Raw genomic sequence first — 23,861 nt, forward strand, 5'->3', positions numbered from 1 at the left:
GGCTGTGTTTATGCATTTACATAAAGTGACTTACACTGGTAGGCAGTTAGGGTAAGGGGGTCTTGCCTGAAGACCCCCACTGGAGGTAGTACCTTTCATGCAGGTGATTTGAACCCAGGTCACCCACATGAAAGGTGGCAATCTTACAGAGAAACAGACCATCTAAAACAGCATGTTTTTAAGAGGATTTCTGACAACGGAACTAGCAAAGTACTTTACAGCTTCCACTTACTTCCACGTACTTTACAGCTGCCAATTATCTATGTTGCCCGTGTTGTTTGCTGACTATGGTCGTTGGTGTCTCTAATGCCATATTTCTATAGAGTATAGAGCTGCCTCTTAACAGGGTTTTGTCCTGTTTGGAAAATCTGTTTGAAACATGGACAGGTTGATGGTGAACCACAGGCTTGTCTTCCTGACTGTGTTTATGTTTATGTATTTACATAAAGCGAATTACACTGTTAGGTCTTGCCTGAAGACCCCTACTGGAGGTAGTACCTTCTATGCAGGGGATTTGAACCAAGGTCACCCACATGAAAGATAGCAATCTTACTGGACATAAACAGCATGTTTTTAAGGGGATTTCTGACAATAACTGAGGTTACTCTGCATCTAAATTGGGACGGATGCCGTCTCTGAGAAAGATTGCCAACAGAACTAGCAGAACTTTACAGCTTTCACCACTAAGTACATACCCAGTACAGTGCTCATGATTTTGAAGCCCTAGCTTCTAGGCAGTAATGACAGCATACGACTAAACAGTGCAACCACGAAGGGACTCGAACCCTCAATCTTCTGATCCGAAGTCAGACGCCTTGTCCATTAGGCCACGTGGTCCTGCTAAGGCTAACAGGGTTAGCTACGCTAGGTGCCTCCGCACCGACAAAAGGGACCTGGCTCGCTATCAGGTGGTTTTCAGCAACGACGAGGCGAATTTCCAAATCAGATAACCTCGCCTTCAAAACTTCAAAAAGACTATTTGTTACATGTACCATTATCACTAAAGGAGGCAGAGGAGTAACTAAACATCAGACACATGGAGCAAGTAAAAGCAGGAGATGGAGGGAGAGAACTGGTAGCCATGGTAGGCTAGAAAACCATCCTTCAAACTTTCATGGAATCCTTGACTGTAGGCTTGACTTTCGGACTATGCCTCCTCTTCCTGATTGTGAACCAGCCAGCCTTGGGTCCCGGCTGTGTTTATGCATTTACATAAAGTGACTTACACTGGTAGGCAGTTAGGGTAAGGGGGTCTTGCCTGAAGACCCCCACTGGAGGTAGTACCTTTCATGCAGGTGATTTGAACCCAGGTCACCCACATGAAAGGTGGCAATCTTACAGAGAAACAGACCATCTAAAACAGCATGTTTTTAAGAGGATTTCTGACAACGGAACTAGCAAAGTACTTTACAGCTTCCACTTACTTCCACGTACTTTACAGCTGCCAATTATCTATGTTGCCCGTGTTGTTTGCTGACTATGGTCGTTGGTGTCTCTAATGCCATATTTCTATAGAGTATAGAGCTGCCTCTTAACAGGGTTTTGTCCTGTTTGGAAAATCTGTTTGAAACATGGACAGGTTGATGGTGAACCACAGGCTTGTCTTCCTGACTGTGTTTATGTTTATGTATTTACATAAAGCGAATTACACTGTTAGGTCTTGCCTGAAGACCCCTACTGGAGGTAGTACCTTCTATGCAGGGGATTTGAACCAAGGTCACCCACATGAAAGATAGCAATCTTACTGGACATAAACAGCATGTTTTTAAGAGGATTTCTGACAATAACTCAGGAAACTCTGCATCCAAATTGGGACGGATGCCGTCTCTGAGAAAGATTGCCAACAGAACTAGCAGAACTTTACAGCTTCCACCATGACTTTATTTGCTAAGTACATACCCAGTACAGTGCTCATGATTTTGAAGACCTAGCTTCTAGGCAGTAATGATAGCATACGACTAAACAGTGCAACCACGAAGGGACTCGAACCCTCAATCTTCTGATCCGAAGTCAGACGCCTTGTCCATTAGGCCACGTGGTCCTGCTAAGGCTAACAGGGTTAGCTACGCTAGGTGCCTCCGCATCGACAAAAGGGACCTGGCTCGCTATCAGGTGGTTTTCAGCAATGACGAGGCGAGTTTCCAAATTAGATAACCTCGCCTTCAAAACTTCAAAAAGACTATTTGTTACATATACCATTATCACTAAAGGAGGCAGAGGAGTAACTAAACATCAGACACATGGAGCAAGTAAAAGCAGGAGATGGAGGGAGAGAACTGGTAGCCATGGTAGGCTAGAAAACCATCCTTCAAACTTTCATGGAATCCTTGACTGTAGGCTTGACTTTCGGACTATGCCTCCTCTTCCTGATTGTGAACCAGCCAGCCTTGGGTCCCGGCTGTGTTTATGCATTTACATAAAGTGACTTACACTGGTAGGCAGTTAGGGTAAGGGGGTCTTGCCTGAAGACCCCCACTGGAGGTAGTACCTTTCATGCAGGTGATTTGAACCCTTGTCACCCACATGAAAGGTGGCAATCTTACAGAGAAACAGACCATCTAAAACAGCATGTTTTTAAGAGGATTTCTGACAACGGAACTAGCAAAGTACTTTACAGCTTCCACTTACTTCCACGTACTTTACAGCTGCCAATTATCTATGTTGCCCGTGTTGTTTGCTGACTATGGTCGTTGGTGTCTCTAATGCCATATTTCTATAGAGTATAGAGCTGCCTCTTAACAGGGTTTTGTCCTGTTTGGAAAATCTGTTTGAAACATGGACAGGTTGATGGTGAACCACAGGCTTGTCTTCCTGACTGTGTTTATGTTTATGTATTTACATAAAGCGAATTACACTGTTAGGTCTTGCCTGAAGACCCCTACTGGAGGTAGTACCTTCTATGCAGGGGATTTGAACCAAGGTCACCCACATGAAAGATAGCAATCTTACTGGACATAAACAGCATGTTTTTAAGAGGATTTCTGACAATAACTCAGGAAACTCTGCATCCAAATTGGGACGGATGCCGTCTCTGAGAAAGATTGCCAACAGAACTAGCAGAACTTTACAGCTTCCACCATGACTTTATTTGCTAAGTACATACCCAGTACAGTGCTCATGATTTTGAAGACCTAGCTTCTAGGCAGTAATGACAGCATACGACTAAACAGTGCAACCACGAAGGGACTCGAACCCTCAATCTTCTGATCCGAAGTCAGACGCCTTGTCCATTAGGCCACGTGGTCCTGCTAAGGCTAACAGGGTTAGCTACGCTAGGTGCCTCCGCATCGACAAAAGGGACCTGGCTCGCTATCAGGTGGTTTTCAGCAATGACGAGGCGAGTTTCCAAATTAGATAACCTCGCCTTCAAAACTTCAAAAAGACTATTTGTTACATATACCATTATCACTAAAGGAGGCAGAGGAGTAACTAAACATCAGACACATGGAGCAAGTAAAAGCAGGAGATGGAGGGAGAGAACTGGTAGCCATGGTAGGCTAGAAAACCATCCTTCAAACTTTCATGGAATCCTTGACTGTAGGCTTGACTTTCGGACTATGCCTCCTCTTCCTGATTGTGAACCAGCCAGCCTTGGGTCCCGGCTGTGTTTATGCATTTACATAAAGTGACTTACACTGGTAGGCAGTTAGGGTAAGGGGGTCTTGCCTGAAGACCCCCACTGGAGGTAGTACCTTTCATGCAGGTGATTTGAACCCTTGTCACCCACATGAAAGGTGGCAATCTTACAGAGAAACAGACCATCTAAAACAGCATGTTTTTAAGAGGATTTCTGACAACGGAACTAGCAAAGTACTTTACAGCTTCCACTTACTTCCACGTACTTTACAGCTGCCAATTATCTATGTTGCCCGTGTTGTTTGCTGACTATGGTCGTTGGTGTCTCTAATGCCATATTTCTATAGAGTATAGAGCTGCCTCTTAACAGGGTTTTGTCCTGTTTGGAAAATCTGTTTGAAACATGGACAGGTTGATGGTGAACCACAGGCTTGTCTTCCTGACTGTGTTTATGTTTATGTATTTACATAAAGCGAATTACACTGTTAGGTCTTGCCTGAAGACCCCTACTGGAGGTAGTACCTTCTATGCAGGGGATTTGAACCAAGGTCACCCACATGAAAGATAGCAATCTTACTGGACATAAACAGCATGTTTTTAAGGGGATTTCTGACAATAACTGAGGATACTCTGCATTAGGCCACGTGGTCCTGCTAAGGCTAACAGGGTTAGCTACGCTAGGTGCCTCCGCACCGACAAAAGGGACCTGGCTCGCTATCAGGTGGTTTTCAGCAACGACGAGGCGAATTTCCAAATCAGATAACCTCGCCTTCAAAACTTCAAAAAGACTATTTGTTACATGTACCATTATCACTAAAGGAGGCAGAGGAGTAACTAAACATCAGACACATGGAGCAAGTAAAAGCAGGAGATGGAGGGAGAGAACTGGTAGCCATGGTAGGCTAGAAAACCATCCTTCAAACTTTCATGGAATCCTTGACTGTAGGCTTGACTTTCGGACTATGCCTCCTCTTCCTGATTGTGAACCAGCCAGCCTTGGGTCCCGGCTGTGTTTATGCATTTACATAAAGTGACTTACACTGGTAGGCAGTTAGGGTAAGGGGGTCTTGCCTGAAGACCCCCACTGGAGGTAGTACCTTTCATGCAGGTGATTTGAACCCAGGTCACCCACATGAAAGGTGGCAATCTTACAGAGAAACAGACCATCTAAAACAGCATGTTTTTAAGAGGATTTCTGACAACGGAACTAGCAAAGTACTTTACAGCTTCCACTTACTTCCACGTACTTTACAGCTGCCAATTATCTATGTTGCCCGTGTTGTTTGCTGACTATGGTCGTTGGTGTCTCTAATGCCATATTTCTATAGAGTATAGAGCTGCCTCTTAACAGGGTTTTGTCCTGTTTGGAAAATCTGTTTGAAACATGGACAGGTTGATGGTGAACCACAGGCTTGTCTTCCTGACTGTGTTTATGTTTATGTATTTACATAAAGCGAATTACACTGTTAGGTCTTGCCTGAAGACCCCTACTGGAGGTAGTACCTTCTATGCAGGGGATTTGAACCAAGGTCACCCACATGAAAGATAGCAATCTTACTGGACATAAACAGCATGTTTTTAAGAGGATTTCTGACAATAACTCAGGAAACTCTGCATCCAAATTGGGACGGATGCCGTCTCTGAGAAAGATTGCCAACAGAACTAGCAGAACTTTACAGCTTCCACCATGACTTTATTTGCTAAGTACATACCCAGTACAGTGCTCATGATTTTGAAGACCTAGCTTCTAGGCAGTAATGACAGCATACGACTAAACAGTGCAACCACGAAGGGACTCGAACCCTCAATCTTCTGATCCGAAGTCAGACGCCTTGTCCATTAGGCCACGTGGTCCTGCTAAGGCTAACAGGGTTAGCTACGCTAGGTGCCTCCGCACCGACAAAAGGGACCTGGCTCGCTATCAGGTGGTTTTCAGCAATGACGAGGCGAGTTTCCAAATTAGATAATCTCGCCTTCAAAACTTCAAAAAGACTATTTGTTACATATACCATTATCACTAAAGGAGGCAGAGGAGTAACTAAACATCAGACACATGGAGCAAGTAAAAGCAGGAGATGGAGGGAGAGAACTGGTAGCCATGGTAGGCTAGAAAACCATCCTTCAAACTTTCATGGAATCCTTGACTGTAGGCTTGACTTTCGGACTATGCCTCCTCTTCCTGATTGTGAACCAGCCAGCCTTGGGTCCCGGCTGTGTTTATGCATTTACATAAAGTGACTTACACTGGTAGGCAGTTAGGGTAAGGGGGTCTTGCCTGAAGACCCCCACTGGAGGTAGTACCTTTCATGCAGGTGATTTGAACCCAGGTCACCCACATGAAAGGTGGCAATCTTACAGAGAAACAGACCATCTAAAACAGCATGTTTTTAAGAGGATTTCTGACAACGGAACTAGCAAAGTACTTTACAGCTTCCACTTACTTCCACGTACTTTACAGCTGCCAATTATCTATGTTGCCCGTGTTGTTTGCTGACTATGGTCGTTGGTGTCTCTAATGCCATATTTCTATAGAGTATAGAGCTGCCTCTTAACAGGGTTTTGTCCTGTTTGGAAAATCTGTTTGAAACATGGACAGGTTGATGGTGAACCACAGGCTTGTCTTCCTGACTGTGTTTATGTTTATGTATTTACATAAAGCGAATTACACTGTTAGGTCTTGCCTGAAGACCCCTACTGGAGGTAGTACCTTCTATGCAGGGGATTTGAACCAAGGTCACCCACATGAAAGATAGCAATCTTACTGGACATAAACAGCATGTTTTTAAGGGGATTTCTGACAATAACTCAGGAAACTCTGCATCCAAATTGGGACGGATGCCGTCTCTGAGAAAGATTGCCAACAGAACTAGCAGAACTTTACAGCTTCCACCACTACGCTAGGTGCCTCCGCACCGACAAAAGGGACCTGGCTCGCTCACAGGTGGTTTTCAGCAACGACGAGGCGAATTTCCAAATCAGATAACCTCGCCTTCAAAACTTCAAAAAGACTATTTGTTACATGTACCATTATCACTAAAGGAGGCAGAGGAGTAACTAAACATCAGACACATGGAGCAAGTAAAAGCAGGAGATGGAGGGAGAGAACTGGTAGCCATGGTAGGCTAGAAAACCATCCTTCAAACTTTCATGGAATCCTTGACTGTAGGCTTGACTTTCGGACTATGCCTCCTCTTCCTGATTGTGAACCAGCCAGCCTTGGGTCCCGGCTGTGTTTATGCATTTACATAAAGTGACTTACACTGGTAGGCAGTTAGGGTAAGGGGGTCTTGCCTGAAGACCCCCACTGGAGGTAGTACCTTTCATGCAGGTGATTTGAACCCAGGTCACCCACATGAAAGGTGGCAATCTTACAGAGAAACAGACCATCTAAAACAGCATGTTTTTAAGAGGATTTCTGACAACGGAACTAGCAAAGTACTTTACAGCTTCCACTTACTTCCACGTACTTTACAGCTGCCAATTATCTATGTTGCCCGTGTTGTTTGCTGACTATGGTCGTTGGTGTCTCTAATGCCATATTTCTATAGAGTATAGAGCTGCCTCTTAACAGGGTTTTGTCCTGTTTGGAAAATCTGTTTGAAACATGGACAGGTTGATGGTGAACCACAGGCTTGTCTTCCTGACTGTGTTTATGTTTATGTATTTACATAAAGCGAATTACACTGTTAGGTCTTGCCTGAAGACCCCTACTGGAGGTAGTACCTTCTATGCAGGGGATTTGAACCAAGGTCACCCACATGAAAGATAGCAATCTTACTGGACATAAACAGCATGTTTTTAAGGGGATTTCTGACAATAACTCAGGAAACTCTGCATCCAAATTGGGACGGATGCCGTCTCTGAGAAAGATTGCCAACAGAACTAGCAGAACTTTACAGCTTCCACCACTACGCTAGGTGCCTCCGCACCGACAAAAGGGACCTGGCTCGCTCACAGGTGGTTTTCAGCAACGACGAGGCGAATTTCCAAATCAGATAACCTCGCCTTCAAAACTTCAAAAAGACTATTTGTTACATGTACCATTATCACTAAAGGAGGCAGAGGAGTAACTAAACATCAGACACATGGAGCAAGTAAAAGCAGGAGATGGAGGGAGAGAACTGGTAGCCATGGTAGGCTAGAAAACCATCCTTCAAACTTTCATGGAATCCTTGACTGTAGGCTTGACTTTCGGACTATGCCTCCTCTTCCTGATTGTGAACCAGCCAGCCTTGGGTCCCGGCTGTGTTTATGCATTTACATAAAGTGACTTACACTGGTAGGCAGTTAGGGTAAGGGGGTCTTGCCTGAAGACCCCCACTGGAGGTAGTACCTTTCATGCAGGTGATTTGAACCCAGGTCACCCACATGAAAGGTGGCAATCTTACAGAGAAACAGACCATCTAAAACAGCATGTTTTTAAGAGGATTTCTGACAACGGAACTAGCAAAGTACTTTACAGCTTCCACTTACTTCCACGTACTTTACAGCTGCCAATTATCTATGTTGCCCGTGTTGTTTGCTGACTATGGTCGTTGGTGTCTCTAATGCCATATTTCTATAGAGTATAGAGCTGCCTCTTAACAGGGTTTTGTCCTGTTTGGAAAATCTGTTTGAAACATGGACAGGTTGATGGTGAACCACAGGCTTGTCTTCCTGACTGTGTTTATGTTTATGTATTTACATAAAGCGAATTACACTGTTAGGTCTTGCCTGAAGACCCCTACTGGAGGTAGTACCTTCTATGCAGGGGATTTGAACCAAGGTCACCCACATGAAAGATAGCAATCTTACTGGACATAAACAGCATGTTTTTAAGAGGATTTCTGACAATAACTCAGGAAACTCTGCATCCAAATTGGGACGGATGCCGTCTCTGAGAAAGATTGCCAACAGAACTAGCAGAACTTTACAGCTTCCACCATGACTTTATTTGCTAAGTACATACCCAGTACAGTGCTCATGATTTTGAAGACCTAGCTTCTAGGCAGTAATGACAGCATACGACTAAACAGTGGAACCACGAAGGGACTCGAACCCTCAATCTTCTGATCCGAAGTCAGACGCCTTGTCCATTAGGCCACGTGGTCCTGCTAAGGCTAACAGGGTTAGCTACGCTAGGTGCCTCCGCACCGACAAAAGGGACCTGGCTCGCTATCAGGTGGTTTTCAGCAATGACGAGGCGAGTTTCCAAATTAGATAATCTCGCCTTCAAAACTTCAAAAAGACTATTTGTTACATATACCATTATCACTAAAGGAGGCAGAGGAGTAACTAAACATCAGACACATGGAGCAAGTAAAAGCAGGAGATGGAGGGAGAGAACTGGTAGCCATGGTAGGCTAGAAAACCATCCTTCAAACTTTCATGGAATCCTTGACTGTAGGCTTGACTTTCGGACTATGCCTCCTCTTCCTGATTGTGAACCAGCCAGCCTTGGGTCCCGGCTGTGTTTATGCATTTACATAAAGTGACTTACACTGGTAGGCAGTTAGGGTAAGGGGGTCTTGCCTGAAGACCCCCACTGGAGGTAGTACCTTTCATGCAGGTGATTTGAACCCAGGTCACCCACATGAAAGGTGGCAATCTTACAGAGAAACAGACCATCTAAAACAGCATGTTTTTAAGAGGATTTCTGACAACGGAACTAGCAAAGTACTTTACAGCTTCCACTTACTTCCACGTACTTTACAGCTGCCAATTATCTATGTTGCCCGTGTTGTTTGCTGACTATGGTCGTTGGTGTCTCTAATGCCATATTTCTATAGAGTATAGAGCTGCCTCTTAACAGGGTTTTGTCCTGTTTGGAAAATCTGTTTGAAACATGGACAGGTTGATGGTGAACCACAGGCTTGTCTTCCTGACTGTGTTTATGTTTATGTATTTACATAAAGCGAATTACACTGTTAGGTCTTGCCTGAAGACCCCTACTGGAGGTAGTACCTTCTATTTGAACCAAGGTCACCCACATGAAAGATAGCAATCTTACTGGACATAAACAGCATGTTTTTAAGAGGATTTCTGACAATAACTCAGGAAACTCTGCATCCAAATTGGGACGGATGCCGTCTCTGAGAAAGATTGCCAACAGAACTAGCAGAACTTTACAGCTTCCACCATGACTTTATTTGCTAAGTACATACCCAGTACAGTGCTCATGATTTTGAAGACCTAGCTTCTAGGCAGTAATGACAGCATACGACTAAACAGTGCAACCACGAAGGGACTCGAACCCTCAATCTTCTGATCCGAAGTCAGACGCCTTGTCCATTAGGCCACGTGGTCCTGCTAAGGCTAACAGGGTTAGCTACGCTAGGTGCCTCCGCACCGACAAAAGGGACCTGGCTCGCTATCAGGTGGTTTTCAGCAATGACGAGGCGAGTTTCCAAATTAGATAATCTCGCCTTCAAAACTTCAAAAAGACTATTTGTTACATATACCATTATCACTAAAGGAGGCAGAGGAGTAACTAAACATCAGACACATGGAGCAAGTAAAAGCAGGAGATGGAGGGAGAGAACTGGTAGCCATGGTAGGCTAGAAAACCATCCTTCAAACTTTCATGGAATCCTTGACTGTAGGCTTGACTTTCGGACTATGCCTCCTCTTCCTGATTGTGAACCAGCCAGCCTTGGGTCCCGGCTGTGTTTATGCATTTACATAAAGTGACTTACACTGGTAGGCAGTTAGGGTAAGGGGGTCTTGCCTGAAGACCCCCACTGGAGGTAGTACCTTTCATGCAGGTGATTTGAACCCAGGTCACCCACATGAAAGGTGGCAATCTTACAGAGAAACAGACCATCTAAAACAGCATGTTTTTAAGAGGATTTCTGACAACGGAACTAGCAAAGTACTTTACAGCTTCCACTTACTTCCACGTACTTTACAGCTGCCAATTATCTATGTTGCCCGTGTTGTTTGCTGACTATGGTCGTTGGTGTCTCTAATGCCATATTTCTATAGAGTATAGAGCTGCCTCTTAACAGGGTTTTGTCCTGTTTGGAAAATCTGTTTGAAACATGGACAGGTTGATGGTGAACCACAGGCTTGTCTTCCTGACTGTGTTTATGTTTATGTATTTACATAAAGCGAATTACACTGTTAGGTCTTGCCTGAAGACCCCTACTGGAGGTAGTACCTTCTATGCAGGGGATTTGAACCAAGGTCACCCACATGAAAGATAGCAATCTTACTGGACATAAACAGCATGTTTTTAAGGGGATTTCTGACAATAACTCAGGAAACTCTGCATCCAAATTGGGACGGATGCCGTCTCTGAGAAAGATTGCCAACAGAACTAGCAGAACTTTACAGCTTCCACCATGACTTTATTTGCTAAGTACATACCCAGTACAGTGCTCATGATTTTGAAGACCTAGCTTCTAGGCAGTAATGACAGCATACGACTAAACAGTGCAACCACGAAGGGACTCGAACCCTCAATCTTCTGATCCGAAGTCAGACGCCTTGTCCATTAGGCCACGTGGTCCTGCTAAGGCTAACAGGGTTAGCTACGCTAGGTGCCTCCGCACCGACAAAAGGGACCTGGCTCGCTATCAGGTGGTTTTCAGCAATGACGAGGCGAGTTTCCAAATTAGATAATCTCGCCTTCAAAACTTCAAAAAGACTATTTGTTACATATACCATTATCACTAAAGGAGGCAGAGGAGTAACTAAACATCAGACACATGGAGCAAGTAAAAGCAGGAGATGGAGGGAGAGAACTGGTAGCCATGGTAGGCTAGAAAACCATCCTTCAAACTTTCATGGAATCCTTGACTGTAGGCTTGACTTTCGGACTATGCCTCCTCTTCCTGATTGTGAACCAGCCAGCCTTGGGTCCCGGCTGTGTTTATGCATTTACATAAAGTGACTTACACTGGTAGGCAGTTAGGGTAAGGGGGTCTTGCCTGAAGACCCCCACTGGAGGTAGTACCTTTCATGCAGGTGATTTGAACCCAGGTCACCCACATGAAAGGTGGCAATCTTACAGAGAAACAGACCATCTAAAACAGCATGTTTTTAAGAGGATTTCTGACAACGGAACTAGCAAAGTACTTTACAGCTTCCACTTACTTCCACGTACTTTACAGCTGCCAATTATCTATGTTGCCCGTGTTGTTTGCTGACTATGGTCGTTGGTGTCTCTAATGCCATATTTCTATAGAGTATAGAGCTGCCTCTTAACAGGGTTTTGTCCTGTTTGGAAAATCTGTTTGAAACATGGACAGGTTGATGGTGAACCACAGGCTTGTCTTCCTGACTGTGTTTATGTTTATGTATTTACATAAAGCGAATTACACTGTTAGGTCTTGCCTGAAGACCCCTACTGGAGGTAGTACCTTCTATGCAGGGGATTTGAACCAAGGTCACCCACATGAAAGATAGCAATCTTACTGGACATAAACAGCATGTTTTTAAGGGGATTTCTGACAATAACTCAGGAAACTCTGCATCCAAATTGGGACGGATGCCGTCTCTGAGAAAGATTGCCAACAGAACTAGCAGAACTTTACAGCTTCCACCATGACTTTATTTGCTAAGTACATACCCAGTACAGTGCTCATGATTTTGAAGACCTAGCTTCTAGGCAGTAATGACAGCATACGACTAAACAGTGCAACCACGAAGGGACTCGAACCCTCAATCTTCTGATCCGAAGTCAGACGCCTTGTCCATTAGGCCACGTGGTCCTGCTAAGGCTAACAGGGTTAGCTACGCTAGGTGCCTCCGCACCGACAAAAGGGACCTGGCTCGCTATCAGGTGGTTTTCAGCAATGACGAGGCGAGTTTCCAAATTAGATAATCTCGCCTTCAAAACTTCAAAAAGACTATTTGTTACATATACCATTATCACTAAAGGAGGCAGAGGAGTAACTAAACATCAGACACATGGAGCAAGTAAAAGCAGGAGATGGAGGGAGAGAACTGGTAGCCATGGTAGGCTAGAAAACCATCCTTCAAACTTTCATGGAATCCTTGACTGTAGGCTTGACTTTCGGACTATGCCTCCTCTTCCTGATTGTGAACCAGCCAGCCTTGGGTCCCGGCTGTGTTTATGCATTTACATAAAGTGACTTACACTGGTAGGCAGTTAGGGTAAGGGGGTCTTGCCTGAAGACCCCCACTGGAGGTAGTACCTTTCATGCAGGTGATTTGAACCCAGGTCACCCACATGAAAGGTGGCAATCTTACAGAGAAACAGACCATCTAAAACAGCATGTTTTTAAGAGGATTTCTGACAACGGAACTAGCAAAGTACTTTACAGCTTCCACTTACTTCCACGTACTTTACAGCTGCCAATTATCTATGTTGCCCGTGTTGTTTGCTGACTATGGTCGTTGGTGTCTCTAATGCCATATTTCTATAGAGTATAGAGCTGCCTCTTAACAGGGTTTTGTCCTGTTTGGAAAATCTGTTTGAAACATGGACAGGTTGATGGTGAACCACAGGCTTGTCTTCCTGACTGTGTTTATGTTTATGTATTTACATAAAGCGAATTACACTGTTAGGTCTTGCCTGAAGACCCCTACTGGAGGTAGTACCTTCTATGCAGGGGATTTGAACCAAGGTCACCCACATGAAAGATAGCAATCTTACTGGACATAAACAGCATGTTTTTAAGGGGATTTCTGACAATAACTCAGGAAACTCTGCATCCAAATTGGGACGGATGCCGTCTCTGAGAAAGATTGCCAACAGAACTAGCAGAACTTTACAGCTTCCACCACTACGCTAGGTGCCTCCGCACCGACAAAAGGGACCTGGCTCGCTCACAGGTGGTTTTCAGCAACGACGAGGCGAATTTCCAAATCAGATAACCTCGCCTTCAAAACTTCAAAAAGACTATTTGTTACATGTACCATTATCACTAAAGGAGGCAGAGGAGTAACTAAACATCAGACACATGGAGCAAGTAAAAGCAGGAGATGGAGGGAGAGAACTGGTAGCCATGGTAGGCTAGAAAACCATCCTTCAAACTTTCATGGAATCCTTGACTGTAGGCTTGACTTTCGGACTATGCCTCCTCTTCCTGATTGTGAACCAGCCAGCCTTGGGTCCCGGCTGTGTTTATGCATTTACATAAAGTGACTTACACTGGTAGGCAGTTAGGGTAAGGGGGTCTTGCCTGAAGACCCCCACTGGAGGTAGTACCTTTCATGCAGGTGATTTGAACCCAGGTCACCCACATGAAAGGTGGCAATCTTACAGAGAAACAGACCATCTAAAACAGCATGCTTTTAAGAGGATTTCTGACAACGGAACTAGCAAAGTACTTTACAGCTTCCACTTACTTCCACGTACTTTACAGCTGCCAATTATCTATGTTGCCCGTGTTGTTTGCTGACTATGGTCGTTGGTGTCTCTAATGCCATATTTCTATAGAGTATAGAGCTGCCTCTTAACAGGGTTTTGTCCTGTTTGGAAAATCTGTTTGAAACATGGACAGGTTGATGGTGAACCACAGGCTTGTCTTCCTGACTGTGTTTATGTTTATGTATTTACATAAAGCGAATTACACTGTTAGGTCTTGCCTGAAGACCCCTACTGGAGGTAGTACCTTCTATGCAGGGGATTTGAACCAAGGTCACCCACATGAAAGATAGCAATCTTACTGGACATAAACAGCATGTTTTTAAGGGGATTTCTGACAATAACTCAGGAAACTCTGCATCCAAATTGGGACGGATGCCGTCTCTGAGAAAGATTGCCAACAGAACTAGCAGAACTTTACAGCTTCCACCACTACGCTAGGTGCCTCCGCACCGACAAAAGGGACCTGGCTCGCTCACAGGTGGTTTTCAGCAACGACGAGGCGAATTTCCAAATCAGATAACCTCGCCTTCAAAACTTCAAAAAGACTATTTGTTACATGTACCATTATCACTAAAGGAGGCAGAGGAGTAACTAAACATCAGACACATGGAGCAAGTAAAAGCAGGAGATGGAGGGAGAGAACTGGTAGCCATGGTAGGCTAGAAAACCATCCTTCAAACTTTCATGGAATCCTTGACTGTAGGCTTGACTTTCGGACTATGCCTCCTCTTCCTGATTGTGAACCAGCCAGCCTTGGGTCCCGGCTGTGTTTATGCATTTACATAAAGTGACTTACACTGGTAGGCAGTTAGGGTAAGGGGGTCTTGCCTGAAGACCCCCACTGGAGGTAGTACCTTTCATGCAGGTGATTTGAACCCAGGTCACCCACATGAAAGGTGGCAATCTTACAGAGAAACAGACCATCTAAAACAGCATGTTTTTAAGAGGATTTCTGACAACGGAACTAGCAAAGTACTTTACAGCTTCCACTTACTTCCACGTACTTTACAGCTGCCAATTATCTATGTTGCCCGTGTTGTTTGCTGACTATGGTCGTTGGTGTCTCTAATGCCATATTTCTATAGAGTATAGAGCTGCCTCTTAACAGGGTTTTGTCCTGTTTGGAAAATCTGTTTGAAACATGGACAGGTTGATGGTGAACCACAGGCTTGTCTTCCTGACTGTGTTTATGTTTATGTATTTACATAAAGCGAATTACACTGTTAGGTCTTGCCTGAAGACCCCTACTGGAGGTAGTACCTTCTATGCAGGGGATTTGAACCAAGGTCACCCACATGAAAGATAGCAATCTTACTGGACATAAACAGCATGTTTTTAAGAGGATTTCTGACAATAACTCAGGAAACTCTGCATCCAAATTGGGATGGATGCCGTCTCTGAGAAAGATTGCCAACAGAACTAGCAGAACTTTACAGCTTCCACCATGACTTTATTTGCTAAGTACATACCCAGTACAGTGCTCATGATTTTGAAGCCCTAGCTTCTAGGCAGTAATGACAGCATACGACTAAACAGTGCAACCACGAAGGGACTCGAACCCTCAATCTTCTGATCCGAAGTCAGACGCCTTGTCCATTAGGCCACGTGGTCCTGCTAAGGATAACAGGGTTAGCTACGCTAGGTGCCTCTGCACCGACAAAAGGGACCTGGCTCGCTCACAGGTGGTTTTCAGCAATGACGAGGCGAATTTCCAAATCAGATAACCTCGCCTTCAAAACTTCAAAAAGACTATTTGTTACATGTACCATTATCACTAAAGGAGGCAGAGGAGTAACTAAACATCAGACACATGGAGCAAGTAAAAGCAGGAGATGGAGGGAGAGAACTGGTAGCCATGGTAGGCTAGAAAACCATCCTTCAAACTTTCATGGAATCCTTGACTGTAGGCTTGACTTTCGGACTATGCCTCCTCTTCCTGATTGTGAACCAGCCAGCCTTGGGTCCCGGCTGTGTTTATGCATTTACATAAAGTGACTTACACTGGTAGGCAGTTAGGGTAAGGGGGTCTTGCCTGAAGACCCCCACTGGAGGTAGTACCTTTCATGCAGGGGATTTGAACCCAGGTCACCCACATGAAAGGTGGCAATCTTACAGAGAAACAGACCATCTAAAACAGCATGTTTTTAAGAGGATTTCTGACAACGGAACTAGCAAAGTACTTTACAGCTTCCACTTACTTCCACGTACTTTACAGCTGCCAATTATCTATGTTGCCCGTGTTGTTTGCTGACTATGGTCGTTGGTGTCTCTAATGCCATATTTCTATAGAGTATAGAGCTGCCTCTTAACAGGGTTTTGTCCTGTTTGGAAAATCTGTTTGAAACATGGACAGGTTGATGGTGAACCACAGGCTTGTCTTCCTGACTGTGTTTATGTTTATGTATTTACATAAAGCGAATTACACTGTTAGGTCTTGCCTGAAGACCCCTACTGGAGGTAGTACCTTCTATTTGAACCAAGGTCACCCACATGAAAGATAGCAATCTTACTGGACATAAACAGCATGTTTTTAAGAGGATTTCTGACAATAACTCAGGAAACTCTGCATCCAAATTGGGACGGATGCCGTCTCTGAAAAAGATTGCCAACAGAACTAGCAGAACTTTACAGCTTCCACCATGACTTTATTTGCTAAGTACATACCCAGTACAGTGCTCATGATTTTGAAGCCCTAGCTTCTAGGCAGTAATGACAGCATACGACTAAACAGTGCAACCACGAAGAGACTCGAACCCTCAATCTTCTGATCCGAAGTCAGACGCCTTGTCCATTAGGCCACGTGGTCCTGCTAAGGCTAACAGGGTTAGCTACGCTAGGTGCCTCCGCACCGACAAAAGGGACCTGGCTCGCTATCAGGTGGTTTTCAGCAATGACGAGGCGAATTTCCAAATCAGATAACCTCGCCTTCAAAACTTCAAAAAGACTATTTGTTACATGTACCATTATCACTAAAGGAGGCAGAGGAGTAACTAAACATCAGACACATGGAGCAAGTAAAAGCAGGAGATGGAGGGAGAGAACTGGTAGCCATGGTAGGCTAGAAAACCATCCTTCAAACTTTCATGGAATCCTTGACTGTAGGCTTGACTTTCGGACTATGCCTCCTCTTCCTGATTGTGAACCAGCCAGCCTTGGGTCCCGGCTGTGTTTATGCATTTACATAAAGTGACTTACACTGGTAGGCAGTTAGGGTAAGGGGGTCTTGCTTGAAGACCCCCACTGGAGGTAGTACCTTTCATGCAGGGGATTTGAACCCAGGTCACCCACATGAAAGGTGGCAATCTTACAGAGAAACAGACCATCTAAAACAGCATGTTTTTAAGAGGATTTCTGACAACGGAACTAGCAAAGTACTTTACAGCTTCCACTTACTTCCACGTACTTTACAGCTGCCAATTATCTATGTTGCCCGTGTTGTTTGCTGACTATGGTCGTTGGTGTCTCTAATGCCATATTTCTATAGAGTATAGAGCTGCCTCTTAACAGGGTTTTGTCCTGTTTGGAAAATCTGTTTGAAACATGGACAGGTTGATGGTGAACCACAGGCTTGTCTTCCTGACTGTGTTTATGTTTATGTATTTACATAAAGCGAATTACACTGTTAGGTCTTGCCTGAAGACCCCTACTGGAGGTAGTACCTTCTATTTGAACCAAGGTCACCCACATGAAAGATAGCAATCTTACTGGACATAAACAGCATGTTTTTAAGAGGATTTCTGACAATAACTCAGGAAACTCTGCATCCAAATTGGGACGGATGCCGTCTCTGAGAAAGATTGCCAACAGAACTAGCAGAACTTTACAGCTTCCACCACTACGCTAGGTGCCTCCGCACCGACAAAAGGGACCTGGCTCGCTATCAGGTGGTTTTCAGCAATGACGAGGCGAATTTCCAAATCAGATAACCTCGCCTTCAAAACTTCAAAAAGACTATTTGTTACATGTACCATTATCACTAAAGGAGGCAGAGGAGTAACTAAACATCAGACACATGGAGCAAGTAAAAGCAGGAGATGGAGGGAGAGAACTGGTAGCCATGGTAGGCTAGAAAACCATCCTTCAAACTTTCATGGAATCCTTGACTGTAGGCTTGACTTTCGGACTATGCCTCCTCTTCCTGATTGTGAACCAGCCAGCCTTGGGTCCCGGCTGTGTTTATGCATTTACATAAAGTGACTTACACTGGTAGGCAGTTAGGGTAAGGGGGTCTTGCCTGAAGACCCCCACTGGAGGTAGTACCTTTCATGCAGGGGATTTGAACCCAGGTCACCCACATGAAAGGTGGCAATCTTACAGAGAAACAGACCATCTAAAACAGCATGTTTTTAAGAGGATTTCTGACAACGGAACTAGCAAAGTACTTTACAGCTTCCACTTACTTCCACGTACTTTACAGCTGCCAATTATCTATGTTGCCCGTGTTGTTTGCTGACTATGGTCGTTGGTGTCTCTAATGCCATATTTCTATAGAGTATAGAGCTGCCTCTTAACAGGGTTTTGTCCTGTTTGGAAAATCTGTTTGAAACATGGACAGGTTGATGGTGAACCACAGGCTTGTCTTCCTGACTGTGTTTATGTTTATGTATTTACATAAAGCGAATTACACTGTTAGGTCTTGCCTGAAGACCCCTACTGGAGGTAGTACCTTCTATGCAGGGGATTTGAACCAAGGTCACCCACATGAAAGATAGCAATCTTACTGGACATAAACAGCATGTTTTTAAGAGGATTTCTGACAATAACTCAGGAAACTCTGCATCCAAAATGGCACGGATGCCGTCTCTGAAAAAGATTGCCAACAGAACTAGCAGAACTTTACAGCTTCCACCATGACTTTATTTGCTAAGTACATACCCAGTACAGTGCTCATGATTTTGAAGCCCTAGCTTCTAGGCAGTAATGACAGCATACGACTAAACAGTGCAACCACGAAGGGACTCGAACCCTCAATCTTCTGATCCGAAGTCAGACGCCTTGTCCATTAGGCCACGTGGTCCTGCTAAGGCTAACAGGGTTAGCTACGCTAGGTGCCTCCGCACCGACAAAAGGGACCTGGCTCGCTATCAGGTGGTTTTCAGCAATGACGAGGCGAATTTCCAAATCAGATAACCTCGCCTTCAAAACTTCAAAAAGACTATTTGTTACATATACCATTATCACTAAAGGAGGCAGAGGAGTAACTAAACATCAGACACATGGAGCAAGTAAAAGCAGGAGATGGAGGGAGAGAACTGGTAGCCATGGTAGGCTAGAAAACCATCCTTCAAACTTTCATGGAATCCTTGACTGTAGGCTTGACTTTCGGACTATGCCTCCTCTTCCTGATTGTGAACCAGCCAGCCTTGGGTCCCGGCTGTGTTTATGCATTTACATAAAGTGACTTACACTGGTAGGCAGTTAGGGTAAGGGGGTCTTGCCTGAAGACCCCCACTGGAGGTAGTACCTTTCATGCAGGGGATTTGAACCCAGGTCACCCACATGAAAGGTGGCAATCTTACAGAGAAACAGACCATCTAAAACAGCATGTTTTTAAGAGGATTTCTGACAACGGAACTAGCAAAGTACTTTACAGCTTCCACTTACTTCCACGTACTTTACAGCTGCCAATTATCTATGTTGCCCGTGTTGTTTGCTGACTATGGTCGTTGGTGTCTCTAATGCCATATTTCTATAGAGTATAGAGCTGCCTCTTAACAGGGTTTTGTCCTGTTTGGAAAATCTGTTTGAAACATGGACAGGTTGATGGTGAACCACAGGCTTGTCTTCCTGACTGTGTTTATGTTTATGTATTTACATAAAGCGAATTACACTGTTAGGTCTTGCCTGAAGACCCCTACTGGAGGTAGTACCTTCTATTTGAACCAAGGTCACCCACATGAAAGATAGCAATCTTACTGGACATAAACAGCATGTTTTTAAGAGGATTTCTGACAATAACTCAGGAAACTCTGCATCCAAATTGGGACGGATGCCGTCTCTGAGAAAGATTGCCAACAGAACTAGCAGAACTTTACAGGTTCCACCATGACTTTATTTGCTAAGTACATACCCAGTACAGTGCTCATGATTTTGAAGCCCTAGCTTCTAGGCAGTAATGACAGCATACGACTAAACAGTGCAACCACGAAGGGACTCGAACCCTCAATCTTCTGATCCGAAGTCAGACGCCTTGTCCATTAGGCCACGTGGTCCTGCTAAGGCTAACAGGGTTAGCTACGCTAGGTGCCTCCGCACCGACAAAAGGGACCTGGCTCGCTATCAGGTGGTTTTCAGCAATGACGAGGCGAATTTCCAAATCAGATAACCTCGCCTTCAAAACTTCAAAAAGACTATTTGTTACATGTACCATTATCACTAAAGGAGGCAGAGGAGTAACTAAACATCAGACACATGGAGCAAGTAAAAGCAGGAGATGGAGGGAGAGAACTGGTAGCCATGGTAGGCTAGAAAACCATCCTTCAAACTTTCATGGAATCCTTGACTGTAGGCTTGACTTTCGGACTATGCCTCCTCTTCCTGATTGTGAACCAGCCAGCCTTGGGTCCCGGCTGTGTTTATGCATTTACATAAAGTGACTTACACTGGTAGGCAGTTAGGGTAAGGGGGTCTTGCCTGAAGACCCCCACTGGAGGTAGTACCTTTCATGCAGGGGATTTGAACCCAGGTCACCCACATGAAAGGTGGCAATCTTACAGAGAAACAGACCATCTAAAACAGCATGTTTTTAAAAGGATTTCTGACAACGGAACTAGCAAAGTACTTTACAGCTTCCACTTACTTCCACGTACTTTACAGCTGCCAATTATCTATGTTGCCCGTGTTGTTTGCTGACTATGGTCGTTGGTGTCTCTAATGCCATATTTCTATAGAGTATAGAGCTGCCTCTTAACAGGGTTTTGTCCTGTTTGGAAAATCTGTTTGAAACATGGACAGGTTGATGGTGAACCACAAGCTTGACTTCCTCACTGTGTTTATGTTTATGTATTTACATAAAGCGAATTACACTGTTAGGTCTTACCTGAAGACCCCTACTGGAGGTAGTACCTTCTATGCAGGGGATTTGAACCAAGGTCACTCACATGAAAGATGGCACTCTTACTGGACTTAAACAGCATGTTTTTAAGAGGATTTCTGACAATAACTCAGGAAACTCTGCATCCAAATTGGGACGGATGCCGTCTCTGAGAAAGATTGCCAACAGAACTTGCAGAACTTTACAGGTTCCACCATGACTTTATTTGCTAAGTACATACCCAGTACAGTGCTCATGATTTTGAAGCCCTAGCTTCTAGGCAGTAATGACAGCATACGACTAAACAGTGCAACCACGAAGGGACTCGAACCCTCAATCTTCTGATCCGAAGTCAGACGCCTTGTCCATTAGGCCACGTGGTCCTGCTAAGGCTAACAGGGTTAGCTACGCTAGGTGCCTCCGCACCGACAAAAGGGACCTGGCTCGCTATCAGGTGGTTTTCAGCAATGACGAGGCGAATTTCCAAATCAGATAACCTCGCCTTCAAAACTTCAAAAAGACTATTTGTTACATGTACCATTATCACTAAAGGAGGCAGAGGAGTAACTAAACATCAGACACATGGAGCAAGTAAAAGCAGGAGATGGAGGGAGAGAACTGGTAGCCATGGTAGGCTAGAAAACCATCCTTCAAACTTTCATGGAATCCTTGACTGTAGGCTTGACTTTCGGACTATGCCTCCTCTTCCTGATTGTGAACCAGCCAGCCTTGGGTCCCGGCTGTGTTTATGCATTTACATAAAGTGACTTACACTGGTAGGCAGTTAGGGTAAGGGGGTCTTGCCTGAAGACCCCCACTGGAGGTAGTACCTTTCATGCAGGGGATTTGAACCCAGGTCACCCACATGAAAGGTGGCAATCTTACAGAGAAACAGACCATCTAAAACAGCATGTTTTTAAGAGGATTTCTGACAACGGAACTAGCAAAGTACTTTACAGCTTCCACTTACTTCCACGTACTTTACAGCTGCCAATTATCTATGTTGCCCGTGTTGTTTGCTGACTATGGTCGTTGGTGTCTCTAATGCCATATTTCTATAGAGTATAGAGCTGCCTCTTAACAGGGTTTTGTCCTGTTTGGAAAATCTGTTTGAAACATGGACAGGTTGATGGTGAACCACAGGCTTGTCTTCCTGACTGTGTTTATGTTTATGTATTTACATAAAGCGAATTACACTGTTAGGTCTTGCCTGAAGACCCCTACTGGAGGTAGTACCTTCTATGCAGGGGATTTGAACCAAGGTCACCCACATGAAAGATAGCAATCTTACTGGACATAAACAGCATGTTTTTAAGAGGATTTCTGACAATAACTCAGGAAACTCTGCATCCAAATTGGGACGGATGCCGTCTCTGAGAAAGATTGCCAACAGAACTAGCAGAACTTTACAGCTTCCACCATGACTTTATTTGCTAAGTACATACCCAGTACAGTGCTCATGATTTTGAAGCCCTAGCTTCTAGGCAGTAATGACAGCATACGACTAAACAGTGCAACCACGAAGGGACTCGAACCCTCAATCTTCTGATCCGAAGTCAGACGCCTTGTCCATTAGGCCACGTGGTCCTGCTAAGGCTAACAGGGTTAGCTACGCTAGGTGCCTCCGCACCGACAAAAGGGACCTGGCTCGCTATCAGGTGGTTTTCAGCAATGACGAGGCGAGTTTCCAAATTAGATAACCTCGCCTTCAAAACTTCAAAAAGACTATTTGTTACATATACCATTATCACTAAAGGAGGCAGAGGAGTAACTAAACATCAGACACATGGAGCAAGTAAAAGCAGGAGATGGAGGGAGAGAACTGGTAGCCATGGTAGGCTAGAAAACCATCCTTCAAACTTTCATGGAATACTTGACTGTAGGCTTGACTTTCGGACTATGCCTCCTCTTCCTGATTGTGAACCAGCCAGCCTTGGGTCCCGGCTGTGTTTATGCATTTACATAAAGTGACTTACACTGGTAGGCAGTTAGGGTAAGGGGGTCTTGCCTGAAGACCCCCACTGGAGGTAGTACCTTTCATGCAGGTGATTTGAACCCAGGTCACCCACATGAAAGGTGTCAATCTTACAGAGAAACAGACCATCTAAAACAGCATGTTTTTAAGAGGATTTCTGACAACGGAACTAGCAAAGTACTTTACAGCTTCCACTTACTTCCACGTACTTTACAGCTGCCAATTATCTATGTTGCCCGTGTTGTTTGCTGACTATGGTCGTTGGTGTCTCTAATGCCATATTTCTATAGAGTATAGAGCTGCCTCTTAACAGGGTTTTGTCCTGTTTGGAAAATCTGTTTGAAACATGGACAGGTTGATGGTGAACCACAGGCTTGTCTTCCTGACTGTGTTTATGTTTATGTATTTACATAAAGCGAATTACACTGTTAGGTCTTGCCTAAAGACCCCTACTGGAGGTAGTACCTTCTATGCAGGGGATTTGAACCAAGGTCACCCACATGAAAGATAGCAATCTTACTGGACATAAACAGCATGTTTTTAAGAGGATTTCTGACAATAACTCAGGAAACTCTGCATCCAAATTGGGACGGATGCCGTCTCTGAGAAAGATTGCCAACAGAACTAGCAGAACTTTACAGCTTCCACCATGACTTTATTTGCTAAGTACATACCCAGTACAGTGCTCATGATTTTGAAGCCCTAGCTTCTAGGCAGTAATGACAGCATACGACTAAACAGTGCAACCACGAAGGGACTCGAACCCTCAATCTTCTGATCCGAAGTCAGACGCCTTGTCCATTAGGCCACGTGGTCCTGCTAAGGCTAACAGGGTTAGCTACGCTAGGTGCCTCCGCACCGACAAAAGGGACCTGGCTCGCTATCAGGTGGTTTTCAGCAATGACGAGGCGAGTTTCCAAATTAGATAACCTCGCCTTCAAAACTTCAAAAAGACTATT

General features: G+C 44.6%; 1 protein-coding gene and 15 non-coding genes across 17 annotated transcripts in view; 1 reads left to right on the forward strand and 15 right to left on the reverse strand.

Moving 5' to 3' along the window:
- Nucleotides 1–23,861, forward strand: part of sphkap (SPHK1 interactor, AKAP domain containing) — a 133,502-nt gene that overhangs the window by 28,491 nt on the left and 81,150 nt on the right. The window lies entirely within an intron of this gene.
- Nucleotides 765–837, reverse strand: trnar-ucg (transfer RNA arginine (anticodon UCG)). The gene has a single exon. It is a non-coding gene; the product is annotated as a tRNA-Arg (tRNA).
- On the reverse strand, nt 1,969–2,041 carry trnar-ucg (transfer RNA arginine (anticodon UCG)). Its single transcript has one exon. It is a non-coding gene; the product is annotated as a tRNA-Arg (tRNA).
- trnar-ucg (transfer RNA arginine (anticodon UCG)) lies at nt 3,173–3,245 on the reverse strand. Its single transcript has one exon. It is a non-coding gene; the product is annotated as a tRNA-Arg (tRNA).
- On the reverse strand, nt 5,358–5,430 carry trnar-ucg (transfer RNA arginine (anticodon UCG)). Its single transcript has one exon. It is a non-coding gene; the product is annotated as a tRNA-Arg (tRNA).
- Nucleotides 8,592–8,666, reverse strand: trnar-ucg (transfer RNA arginine (anticodon UCG)). The gene has a single exon. It is a non-coding gene; the product is annotated as a tRNA-Arg (tRNA).
- On the reverse strand, nt 9,789–9,861 carry trnar-ucg (transfer RNA arginine (anticodon UCG)). The gene has a single exon. It is a non-coding gene; the product is annotated as a tRNA-Arg (tRNA).
- trnar-ucg (transfer RNA arginine (anticodon UCG)) lies at nt 10,993–11,065 on the reverse strand. The gene has a single exon. It is a non-coding gene; the product is annotated as a tRNA-Arg (tRNA).
- trnar-ucg (transfer RNA arginine (anticodon UCG)) lies at nt 12,197–12,269 on the reverse strand. The gene has a single exon. It is a non-coding gene; the product is annotated as a tRNA-Arg (tRNA).
- On the reverse strand, nt 15,433–15,505 carry trnar-ucg (transfer RNA arginine (anticodon UCG)). The gene has a single exon. It is a non-coding gene; the product is annotated as a tRNA-Arg (tRNA).
- Nucleotides 16,628–16,700, reverse strand: trnar-ucg (transfer RNA arginine (anticodon UCG)). The gene has a single exon. It is a non-coding gene; the product is annotated as a tRNA-Arg (tRNA).
- trnar-ucg (transfer RNA arginine (anticodon UCG)) lies at nt 18,839–18,911 on the reverse strand. The gene has a single exon. It is a non-coding gene; the product is annotated as a tRNA-Arg (tRNA).
- Nucleotides 20,034–20,106, reverse strand: trnar-ucg (transfer RNA arginine (anticodon UCG)). Its single transcript has one exon. It is a non-coding gene; the product is annotated as a tRNA-Arg (tRNA).
- trnar-ucg (transfer RNA arginine (anticodon UCG)) lies at nt 21,238–21,310 on the reverse strand. Its single transcript has one exon. It is a non-coding gene; the product is annotated as a tRNA-Arg (tRNA).
- trnar-ucg (transfer RNA arginine (anticodon UCG)) lies at nt 22,442–22,514 on the reverse strand. The gene has a single exon. It is a non-coding gene; the product is annotated as a tRNA-Arg (tRNA).
- trnar-ucg (transfer RNA arginine (anticodon UCG)) lies at nt 23,646–23,718 on the reverse strand. Its single transcript has one exon. It is a non-coding gene; the product is annotated as a tRNA-Arg (tRNA).

Source organism: Leuresthes tenuis, unplaced genomic scaffold (genome assembly GCF_036924035.1).
Source record: "Leuresthes tenuis unplaced genomic scaffold, fLeuTen1.0.hap1 SCAF_9, whole genome shotgun sequence".
In the NCBI taxonomy this organism is placed as follows: Eukaryota; Metazoa; Chordata; class Actinopteri; order Atheriniformes; family Atherinopsidae; genus Leuresthes; species Leuresthes tenuis.